The sequence below is a fragment of the Vicugna pacos genome, chromosome 2, assembly GCF_048564905.1.
Source record: "Vicugna pacos chromosome 2, VicPac4, whole genome shotgun sequence".
Lineage (NCBI taxonomy): Eukaryota > Metazoa > Chordata > Mammalia > Artiodactyla > Camelidae > Vicugna > Vicugna pacos.
Window position 1 is genome coordinate 36415237 of NC_132988.1, and position 12838 is coordinate 36428074.

Here is a 12838-nt window from a genome sequence, read left to right on the forward strand (position 1 = left end):
TGGTACTAATATCCTCATCTTTCTAAGCCCTGCTCACACTGAAGGGTGAAAGCCGGGGAAGTGCGTTCCCAGGCCCCCTGGCCGGCAGGCTCCGGAGGCCTCTGACGGCGAGCGGCCCTGGCGGGGGCCTGCGGAGCCGCTGAGGGGACACGGCGTGACCCTGCGAGCGGCGGCTGCGGTCGGGGTGCGGGCTTCGTCCTGCGGCCTGGGTGCGTGCTTGGAGTTCGGGAGTCTTGCTGAGGATTGTTCGCTTTGACACTATTGGCAGTTGGTGGTGGTTTTCCTGTGGTCTCGGCAGTTTCGAACTGGGTAAAAGTGGCCCCTCTGACACTCACTCGACCTCCGCTCACAAGCCTCTATCTCCTTTTATTTAAGCACTTCCTTTTGAACCGTCTAGAGGGGTCCGGTTTCCCTGACCAGCCCCCGACTATTACATGCACTGTCACGGCCCTTTAAGATCAGGAGAAAATGAAAACCACCAACTGGTAAAATATGAGGCAGAAGAATGTAAGAGGCATATGAGTGCTGTACACAAAGTGCATGGCTGCTTCGGTTCTAGGAAACACCTCTGCTCGTGGGAATCACCGGCAGACTGTCAAATGACTTCTCTCCCGAGAACCTTGTGAGGTGGGTAGGTTTTGATGAATGGATAGGGAGGGACTTGGGGTTATAAAATGTGTAACATTGAGTCAGCGACTTATTAAATAAATCAATCGTTATTTTTTCCTAGGTCTAGGAATTGTGAGGTGATGTCAGTTAATTAAGCAAACAACCTTTCATCTGTAAAATGGAGCTAGTAACACTTACCTGGCAGAACTGTGGTGTAAGTGAGAGATGAAACCTACAGCACCAAGCACGGTGTGGGTATTAAACAAACAGTAGCCACGGCGGGTGGTGAAAGGCACTCCTCCCAATAAAAGAAACGTATTAAGAAAACAGGGTCTGGTAAGACCTTGACAGAGGACATCCTGTGAAGTATGAGGACAGAGTCTGTTACCATTGGTGGGATCATGCTCCATTCCATCTCTACTCAATATATCCTCACGGTGATCATTAACCTCATGGTGACTGATAACTATTTGCATCTTAATTTCATGTTAGGACTATGGCAGCAGATTTAGGAGTCTTCCCAAGAATCTTACAGGATTGCTGATAAGGAAGTGAAAATTACTGCTTCAGATCATGTTCAGGATTAATCTCAGCAATCAATAGCATTAAAAAATCTCAGACTTTATTACTAGTTATTTTCCATATAATCAGCATACATTATGTCAACATAAAAACATAAAGAGAAATGAGAGTTGATGTATTTTGTGATTCACACACTGATTTAACAAAATATGGCAAAATCAAAGAGGCATGGAAGTAAAACAATATAAGCTAAAGTTCATATTTTATAATATTTTATAAAATAAATATATGGCATATAAAACTTGTATTCTCTTTCAATTTCCTCCTCATATTAAGTTTCACTAATTGTCATCAATTTTTCTTAAAATAATATTAATCATTTAATGTAATCATGGTCAAATAGGTATTCAGAACCAATTTATTATAATTACATTTATAAAAACAAAAGCCTGAGGATGATAGGTCTAAGATAAGCGTTCAGCAAAGAGGCTCCTACTTTCAACTTAAGGAATAGAGCCCCCCTCCCTTTTGTTTCTTGTTTATAAGGTTCTAGCTTTGATTTGCTGCTGATCACCACTAATAACACATCATACGTGCTGTTGTTACTCTCATCCTCCCTAACAAATATTATTAATTTTCTACAATCAAGAACTTGCAAAAAAAACCACAAATAATTTTAGCTACGAAAAGTACAAGTATCCATTTTAACTATCAACTACTTTCTTGAAATAATAATATTGTTAATATTAACAGTACATGTCTTAAAATGAAATAATGTCCTTAATTTATCTTTTACTTCTTGGTGAGGCAGAGTAATTCAACTAAAAACTGTAATCATTTCTGTATAATAACAAGATATCTCAGAAACATATCTCACAGTATACACCACAGAGCAGTGTGAATGTTAAAACGACGACTGCTAACTGAATCACTGTTTTCTAAAAGTCTAGTAGTGGATGTCTTGCCTTTAACAGAATATTTTGGAATGTGGGTTCCAAATAGCTCTTTATAATTTGGACCACATAAATGAATACTAAAATATACTATACAGAGAAACAAAGGAAATCAAATGCACCAATGTCTCACATGTTCAGCATTTTGGGAAAAATTATATTAGTGAATTTTCTAGGATTAGTATGTATATTTTTGAAGTAATCAGTTGAAAAATTGTAACTTTTGATTTTTTTCTTTGATTCTTAAGTATTACATACTAAAATCAGTCAGAATTATTCTAAATTCAAATGTAAAATAATTCTGTTTATTCCCAGGGTCAGTCTTCTGCTAACAGTTTGACTCTTAAGGTAGCCAGGGACTTGTGATCCACTGCTTCTAATTTGTTATGATTTGAGGAATCAAATTTCCAATATTGTGTGAATTAAGTATAGACTAGAAATCAATATGTTCTGAATGATAGCCTGAAGGCTCATACAGCGGCACTGGGATGTAAGCAGAATTATGATAATACTGAATATATTAAAGTATTTACCATTTGGGCTGTAATCATTAAGCACACAGTCTTCTGTGATTTCTTATCTGCCCTGTTGACTCAGAATGTCCCCTGTCCTGCCATCCCTTTTATATCTTGGTACTCTTCTGAACTTTGCAAATCTTTTAGACAACCAGGTTGTGCATGTATGTGTGTGCAAAATACAGTGACCTTTTGTACCTGTTTATGTACCTGTGTGTATGGTGAGTTGCTGAGAGAGGTAGTTTTTAATCCATTAAAATATTTCAATGTACCATTTTATTCCCAGTTCTTCTGCCAAGCATATGAAATATTTTACTTTGTGTCATGAAAGTGATGTTATGGCACATGCGCTCTAAGATTTAATACACTGTATTTTGAAAAGGTTGAAATCTGCTATCCTGAACCTCAAATGTTATAGAAACTTTAAACTATTTAGCTTAGTTAGAGAAGGCTGGGCATATTTAAGGATATTATGTGCCCTGTATTCCTCCTTAAGAAACAGACTTTCTGGGTAATGGCCGTAACACTTGACTCTGTTGTCTATCACACTAAGACTCAATAATTGAAGATGAAGGAAGCTGACCCTGGAAATAACAAAGACAAATTAGACAGAATGTATTGATTTCTGATGTAACAGATGGCTACCTGATGGAACTGTTTTTATTTACAGAAAGTGAAGCAAAAGTACTTAATTTTTCAGAGGTACTTTTTAAAAACCCAACTATTAGCTGAATAAAGGTTTTAAAAGATTCAAAGCAAATGTTACTAATCATTTGGAATCTAGGTATCCCAGTTCACAGGGTCACTTCAAAAATTTATGTCAAGCCTTCTGATCAATGGGTGTTGGAGGGGTGGAGAATTCAGAGTGGTGCAATCATAAGCATCCTTCAATCTCAAAAGAGTAAACATATTATTAAATATTCCACATTTTTTCCCTTCTCTTCCCTGGATGTAGTTATAAAACACCAATATATTCTTCTAAAAGATAATTTCCCAGATTTAAGGATAAATCTTCTGATTTTTCAAAGGAAGATAGAAATCCAGATTTTATATGTATTCTTTTTATTTTCAAACACTATCTACCAATTTAAAGATTTTACAGCGCTTCTTGGGCCAAACAAAATACATCCACAGGTTGGACACAGCCTGTGACCTGCAAGTTTATACCTATTTTCTTAAGGATCTCAAATCAAAATGAATAGCTAAGACATAAACACTCTTCTGGTCAAGTAAGTTCTTATTTACTAGTAAGAGTTTATTTTAAATGTTTTTGAAATTATATCCAGAGGCAATGGGCATCACAGTCTAGTGCTTTATAGCTCAGACTGCGGTCATCCAGGGTGTAATCCAGGCTTTGCCACTCAGCTATGTGACTTGAGGAAGGTCACTTATAATGAATTTCTTTGAGGAATAAACAATATTATATGTAAAGTGCTAATGAGTGGCATAGAGTAAGCACTTACTATGTGTTAGTGACTTCAGTTATCAGTGCAAGTACGAACAAAAATGGTTAACACATAGAAGTCCTGCAAAAGAAAATATTTTAATTTAACAAGTTAGGTATTTTTTAATTAAGTGTTTTAAAATTGAGAGCAATTTATTTTCTGTTCTCTTTCTTCTCAATTGTAGTTCATTTTCTAACACTGATCCTGGGGTTAGTTTAGAAACCGATGTAAACTCTTGAGCCTAAAGTTTCAACTGACAACTCCTTGATGTGATTTAAGTTGACGGAGTAGTGCGATTAAGGATGCCTAAATGGTCTAACAACTTAGGTGAGAAAATGAGTAACATCTTGCTGTTACAGCAATCTCGAGCACCAAGAATAACATGTTAATATGTTTAACTGAAGACAATCAATAGATGAGAAACAGATACACTCTTCTGTTCTACTGTTGAAGGTTACAGAGCATTATTTCTCTTCTTAAATTAAATTCCAGGCACATTGAATGGTTTTCAGAAAATGATAGCTTGGTTTTCTGTGAGAGAAGTTTAGTTCAGTTGAATCAGCTGAAACTACAAGAGCAAAAATCAGGATGAAACTTAAATGGCCATGTTTAGGTATCTCACATAGTTTTAGAAGTAAAACCACAGCAACAATGACAAAAACTGACTGATAAACGCAAAGAAGATGAACGAAGCGGAGATGATACTATGTGATCCAGAAGTAACACTGGGTATTAACAATAAATGGATGAAAAGCCACCCAGATGGATCTAGAAACTGAGAGGACACTAAGGTGAAGAAAGGACCCGGGGCTAGAGTGTTTCATCTGGGCTCACTTCTACGCTGCCTCATGCTGATGGGAGGAGCAGTGTCCTAGAGGCTACAAGACCGCAAAATGAATGGGAACCTCAGACCTTGACTCCTTCGACTGACCGACTACACTCCTCCCTGTTATCAGTATAAATTTCATGACAACCCCCAGCCATGTTTGCCTCAGGTGAGAGGAAGACATCATCTTTCCTTTCCATGCATCACGGTGGCCCCAATTTCTACTCTGAAAATTTTAATCTGATCACGTATGTACAAAGGCTCTCCTAGGAATGTTGTCTTCATTTTGCACAACAAAACTCTGAGTTACTAATTATTATACAGATTTTACAATTGAGAAAACTGAGCTTTAGAGAAAGTTAAGGAACTTGCTGTGTTATTTTCTGTAAAGGCTATCCAGACTTACAGGTGTTCTCTTTCCAAAACAGTTGAAAACCACTAATCCAGAAAGTATAGGTGCTGTGAGAAAAATGATGTTCAAACTAAATTCAAGAATAATCAGTTGATAGACTAAGGTCCATGTTATTCATGATGTTATTAATATTTCTAATTGTTACTGGTATGATGATAATCGGGTTGATAGTCTACAGTCTATGTCATTCATGGTCAATGTTATTATTATTTGTAATTATTCCAGTGTAAAACATAGCTGCAAATTCTAAGGCATTACTTCCATTTCTAGGTGGGGTCTGTGTTTGTTTCCCTTGAATCTGGAAGCTTCTGATTCATTCAGAACCAATAGAATCCAGCAAAAATGACACTGTATGACTTTGGAAGTTATACTGATGTGTTCATTTTCTATTACTGCTGGGACAAATCACTGTAAACTTGGAGGCTTAAGACAACACAGGAGGTCAGAGATCCAAAACTAATTTCGCTGGGCTGAGGTAAGCATTCTCTGTAATTTCTAGGGGAGAATCTGTTTCCTCACCTTTTCTAGCTTCTAGAGTTATCCATACTCCTTGGCTCATGTTCTCTTTTCCCATGTTCAAAGCACATCACTCTAACCTCCATCATCTCATCCTCTTTATCCACCTTTGATCCCTTGCCTCCCTTGTAAAAACCTTTGTGATTACATTCAGCACCCATCCATAATCCAGGGTAATCTCCTTATAACAAAATTCTTAACTAATCACATCTGCAAATTTCCTTTTTCCACAATAAGGTAATGTATTCACAACTTACAGGGATTAGGATGTGAACATCCTTCTGGGGTCATTATTCAGCTGTAAAAAGGAATGAAGATCCCACAGGGTCTTCTTGACACTTTCATGTAAGAGGTAAGACCATAAAGCTTGAAAAGTCACTGCTGGGTTCTCCAGACCTCAGCCTAGCAAAGCTCACAGCTGACTGCTGGTACTCACTGCCAGCTAGGTGAGGAAGCCATCTAGGATCTTCTGCCCAGGTAAACTTTCAGATGACTGCATTCCCGGGCAACATCTCACTGCCACTGTGTGTTCTTAGGATGAAATGAGTTAACACAAGTGAAGTGCTTTGAATGTTATACGACTTTTAAGGCCAGTTCATAAAAGATGACACAGCTTCTACCTGGTTCTCTTTGGACTCTCTCTCCTGCCATACTGTGACAAAACCCAAATCAGTCCACATGGAGAGGTCGTGTGTGGATGTTCGACTCACAGTCCAACTGGAGCCCCAGTTGACAGTCAGCATTAACCACATGACATGGGAGTGAAGACACTTCCACATGAATCTAGCCATCAAGTCACACCCAACCTTTACATCTTCCCAGCTGAGCCCCAGATATCATGATGCAGAGACAAGCCAGCCTCAATGTGTTCGTATAAATTGCTGCCCCAAAGAATCCATGAGTTACTAAATTTGGAGGGGTTTTGCTTGTTTGTTTGCTCTTTATTTTATTTTTTTCACATAACACTGGTTACTATTATATGGAAAACAAGCTCAGGAAATTAAACCAAAGCATTTTTTCCCAATCAACTCTTTCCCAACCCACATAAGAGAATAATTAAAAACAAAAGGGAAATAAAATAAGATGTTGCTGAATATCTGTATAAATAAAATACTCATTTATTTTGCTGTTGAATGTTATAATATTCAAAGTATACAGCATTAAATATTGAATATTGTAAAAAATTGTAAGTGTATATAATGACTTTGCAGTGAATATTTCGTGGTCTCTATTTGTATGCAAGACCAACTATGTCAACTAGATTTATGGCGTCAGTCTGAACACCATAGGAACATAGAATTTATTCGTTTCCCTTTCTCTGTTGTGTTTCACACAGACTAGAGTCACATTTATCTCAAATAGAAGTTGTACTACTTGTTCACATCACTGTTGAAATTTTTAAAAATTAAGAAAGGTTAGAGGTAGAGCAGTGTCAATGTTACATTTTCCCCTCCTCTTTAAAAACGCATGCTCTAAAACTTGTTTCCCTTAATATTAGTTTGAAAAGATACATTACCAGGTTTCCTTTTGAACTTGGGGAGGGGAAACAAAAAACCTAATGGTCTATTCTTGATGGTTTCTTCTTTTGGATTGCTCAGGCCACTTCTAAAAAATCTCCAAATAGTGTCACAAAATCATTTTCTTGGTAGCATATATTAACGTTATTGATATCAATAGCATTAATATATCAAAAATACTGTATAATAGATAAGAGCATTTGTAGCAGAGATTAGCTTCTCTCAGACTTAGGAAAAACACCACGGCAATAACACAAATACACACTGACACAAATGGTGTTGGGATTACATCATACAGCGCACCTAGATGCACTTGTAAAGTGTATGCTAAGGCTGTCATTATTATTCTTGTGATATAATCATTCTAGATGTATGCAAGATTATGTGCCCCCTAGTGTTAATCAGGATAATCAAATCTCATTTGTCTTGGGTAATGCTGTTTGCCATGCCTTTGTGTATTTAAAATCCACACTGGGTGTAGGTACAAGAATAATGTAGAAAATTCAAGTCAGAAAATCAGTAAAAAAAATATAGTATTAGTCAGCAAAGAAATCAAGTATTGTCATAACATTTTATAAATATATAAATATTTTACTTTGTCATCACTCCCTAAGCCACAATAACATATTATACTTTTTCAGTATTTCAAACAAATTTTAAACAAATTCACTTTTATCAGTGATGAAAAGAGAGGGGACAGGGGCTTTAGAATCTTCCCAAAAGAAGCACCAACCAATGTCCTCATTGACAGAAATGCAGGTACCAGGAGATCACCAACACTAGTGGCAAATAGTGGAAAATGTCTGGATGTTTTGGATATAGTCTTTCTCTTGGCTAAACATAATGCTTCTTGTTAGAGAAGGAAAGGAAAGTGTATTTTCAAGAAATAATATGCTGAAGTGGCTACCTAATAATAGTAAGCTGGCTTTCCAATTAAGACAATGTCTTTAATTAGCAAAAAAATAACAGATTAATTACGTACACACCAATGCACATATTTTTTAATTTACACCATTGTTTTAGTTAGTTCGGGCTGCCATAATGAAATACCATGGATTCGGTGGTTTAAAAAACAAACATCTATTTCTCACAGTACTGGATGCTGGAAGTCTGAGGTCAGGGTGTCTGCATGGTAGGTCCTGGTGAGAACCCTCTCGCAAATGGCCGCCTTTACGCTGTGTCCTCACATGGTGGAGAGAGTGAGAGCCCTGGTCTCTGCTTATTCTTATAAAGACACTGACGCCATCAGGGGGTCTCCACCCTCACGACCTCGTATAAATCTGATTGCCCCCCAATGACCCCACCTCCAAATACTACCACACAGGGTTAAGGCTGCAACATATGAATTTTGGGAGAACACAAACACTCAGCCCCTACCAACTCTATAGTATCTTTTAAAAAATGCATTAACAATTGATCCTTCCATGACTCCATCTATTTTAATTTACAAACCCAGTATCTAATTTGGGCTAGGCATCAACCCAGAACTCTAGTGCTTCTGGTACAGAAAATAGAGAATGCAGAGCACTTTTTTGCCCACAGTATTAAAGCCATGATTAGGGATGGAAGGGAGCATGTTATGTCATTTTTTGCTGTCTGGTTTTAAGTTATTTCTAAATACCAAAGGTTATGTAACCTTTTCTATAGTGGCGGTTAGCACTGTACTCTTACTGTTTTCAGAGACCACAGAGGCGAGCCTAACTACCTAATTATTCACATGCTGCCTGTAGGTAAGACTTGAGCTGGCTGAAGGTAGAAACCTGCTGGCCTGGGACTGGGCTCTCTGCTGTCTGGCCCTCTATCCAGACCCCCACACACTCACATACAACCTCTATTTGTTCGCTTTGGGTCAGCGTATGACTCATCAGTCTTTACAGTCATGTTGCTGCTGAAGGAAATGGCAGAGTGGTTAGAAAAATCTATCAGAGTTTCCATGACTTCATTTAAAGGTTCGAGTGAATTTGCTGCCTGAAGGGATGGACCGGTGACCTGCAGAGTGAGCTAATGGGGGTCTTCAGACACCGGCATTATCCTTTGATCACCTGGCCTTACGTGGTAAAGTTTCCCAAACACTGTCAAAATGTCACTCTTTTCACCCACTGGCCATTACAAGGGGACCTCATCTGTGAACTTATTATCAACTGCTAATGAGGATCAGAGCTAAGCTGAAAAGCTGGACTCATTTCTCTACGAGAGATATACAGCTGTGTTGTGGTTGTTCCTTCACAGCCTTCTGTTGCCCAGAACTGACCCTTGGTAAGTTCCTCTAGTCTCATTATGAGAGTGATATCCACTCCAACATCACGGCATGTATTTCATTTCACCCTTGTACTGTACACAGCTTATTCTTTAGGATTCTCTGTGTGATTTGGAATGCTCATGTGAAGATACCACACAATCAGGGTAATACTTCTTATATTTTAATGTGCCTACCTGTGACCTGGAGATCTTGGGGGAAAAAATGCAGGTTCCAATTGAGTTTTTCTGGGTTGGAGCTGAAATTCTGCATTTTTAGTGAGTTCCCAGATGATGCTTATCCATGGACTGCTTTTTGAGTAGCATGTTTATATCCAGCATTCTTAGTTCATGGTGTTTCTAATTAAGTGACATTTATTATTGTCCATAACAGGCAGTAGCCGGCTAACTATGAAACCATATAAATAAAAAGCCCCTTTAAAAACTCCCATATCTTAATAAGATCCAGGTTATATACATCCCACCATGAGGATGAGCAAAGAAATCAGTCCTCAGCAGTCTTGACCCTTGATCCCTGTCTAAAAGCCTGAAGTGAAGAACATGAATTCTCCCAGACAGGCCAAGGTGTATGTGTCCACATGTGTTAGGTGCCTTTGACCCAACAGCTGTCACTAAGCACATCCAGCGCTCAGGAAACAGAGGGGTAAGTGGCTGAATCGTCAACAAGGCTAAAAATCAAGAGTAGACACAGAAATTGATGTAGAGTGACTTCTGCCACTGGAGCTTAGAGCGGCCGTGCAGTCCTCCTCTCTAATCAGAAGCAGCCTCCCTTCCAGCTGTACCGGATATTCTGTTTATTCACCTTGTACTTGAGTAGCAAGTGTCCTTTAGTGAAAACTTCACTTCCCAGCCTATCTTTAGGGATCTCCATTAGGCTGGTAACAGATTATCACCATCTGTTGGTGATTATTTCCATTACGGAGCTGCCTGGTCTAAGAGCTGTGTCCTCTCTCACCAGCAGAGCAGCACCTTGAGAGAACGAGGTCAGTCCCGCAAGGAGCTGCGAGAAGTGCAGCTGGGTGCAGATAAGCAATGTGAACACAGCCCAAGGGCTCCCACTTCTATTCTACCTGTGAGTTTTGTTTTGTTTTGTTTTGTCTTACAAGATGGGGACTATAAAGTTTTTTTTTTCACATTTGTATTTTTTAAGAATCTGAAACAGATTCAAGAACAATAACAACCTCTTCTTTTCCAATTTCGATCCCTTTTATTTCGCTCTCTTGCCTGATTGCTGTGGCTAGGACTTCCAGGACTATGTTGAATAGGAGGGGTGATAGTGGGCAGCCTTGTCTTGTCCCAGATTTTAGTGGGAAGCTTTTGAGTTTTTCGCCGTTGAGTACTATGCTGGCTGTAGGTTTGTCATATATAGCTTTTATGATGTTGAGATATGTTCCCTCTATACCCACTTTGGTGAGAGTTTTTATCATAAATGGGTGTTGAATTTTATCAAAAGCTTTTTCTGCCTCTATTGAGATGATCATGTGGTTTTTGTCCTTTCTTTTGTTGATGTGATGTATTACATTGATTGATTTGCATATGTGGAACCACCCTTGCGTCCCTGGGATGAACCCCATTTGGTCATGATGTATAATCTTTTGTATGTGCTGTTGGATTCTATTTGCTAGTATTTTGGTAAGGATTTTTGCATCTATGTTCATCAGTGATACTGGTCTCTAATTCTCTTTTTTGGTGGTGTCTTTGCCTGGTTTTGGTATCAGGGTGATGGTGGCTTCATAGAATGAGTTTGGGAGTATTCCCTCTTTTTCAATCTTCTGGAAGAGTTTGAGAAGGAATGAGTTCTTTGTATGTTTGGTAGAATTCCCTGGTGGAGCCGTCTGGTCTTGGACTTTTATTTGTAGGGAGGTTTTTTTTATTGCTAATTCGATTCGATTTCTAGTAATCGGTTTGTTCAAGTGGGCAGACCCATAGACATAGAATACTTGTCGTTGCCAGCAGGATTGGGGGTGGGAAGGGACAGACTGGGATTTCAAAATGTAGAATAGATAGACAAGATTGTACTGTATAGCACAGGGAAATATGTGCTGGATCTTGTGGTGGCTCACAGTGAAGGAGAATGTGACAATGAATATATGTATGTTCATGTGTAACTGGAAGATTGTGTTCTACACTGGAATCTGACACAGCATTGTGGAGTGACTATAACTTAATTAAAAAATGTTAAAAAATAAAAGAACAGTAACAACAAAAAACCCCAATGCCATTATTTTTTTTAAAAAAATAACAACCACCTCATTTATTGTGTTTCCACTTTAATCCTATCAGATTTTTAAATGATATATTCATGGCTTCAGTACACTTGTAATTAGTGGAAATCCACAAAACAGAAATATAAACATCTTGTAAATATGAAACATGACTTCATACACCAGCCAAAGCTGGTAAGGGTAACATTTGGAAAGTGATTGCAGATTAAATAAGAAATATTCTATATAGCATCTAAAGAACTGCCCTGGAACCACTAAGTCATATTCATTCACCTAAATTCTAGTCACTGTGGCCAGTGACATGCCTGTTCTAGGCATAGAAGATATTCTAGGCACGACGAAAAAGGGTGGAAATGTCTACCTTTGTGTAGCTTATGTTCTAATTGTGGGAGGTAGACAAGCTATCAAGTAAAATACATACCATGTTGGTGATAAGTGCTGTGGAGAAAAATAAGTGATATGAGTTAAGAAGTGTTGCTGGGAAGGGAGTGCTGTTTATTTTAAATAAAGCGAATTATATTTCTGGACAGTCACCTTTACTCAAGCTGTATAGTTATTTAAGAAATATTGTCAAATGCCTCCTTCAGGATATAGAAACAATAATTTCAGATGATAGTGATAATATCCTGCTTTTTGGTTAAAGGATGGAAAGGAATAGAACTACTCATTCCCTAGAACAATGCTGATGTGCACAGTAGCATAAGCTACAAACAATGCATTGTGGAGATGTCCAAGGTACTGAGCGCATGGTAATTTCCAGAAAAGACCACCACCAGCTGCTCCTTGTCAGTCAGACAGAGAGACTGCCAAGTCACTGCCAAACTACATCCTCTCTCTAGAAACATGACCAAATTTTTTTTTACAAACTTTATTTTTTAACTTATAATCTTAAAAAAAACTCTTATTGGGTAATCTTTTGTTCTTTAAACTTTGATCATTGAAAATGTGGTATTATTCTCTAAAAGGTTTTACTTTCTGAAATTAAGGTTTAACTTAAAGTAGAAGACATTTAGTGTAAGATAAACCTAGGTTCAAATTCTGA

At 38.1% G+C, this 12838-nt stretch overlaps 1 long non-coding RNA gene across 2 annotated transcripts; it reads left to right on the forward strand.

Moving 5' to 3' along the window:
• Positions 1-280: 280 nt before the first annotated feature.
• On the forward strand, positions 281-6914 carry LOC140685758 (uncharacterized). 2 transcript variants are annotated; one of them, XR_012059154.1, is made up of 3 exons: positions 281-627; positions 5553-5757; positions 6058-6914. It is a non-coding gene; the product is annotated as an uncharacterized lncRNA (long non-coding RNA). The 2 variants fall into 2 exon arrangements; XR_012059155.1 differs by lacking the exon at positions 281-627 and adding an exon at positions 764-823.
• Positions 6915-12838: the final 5924 nt, after the last annotated feature.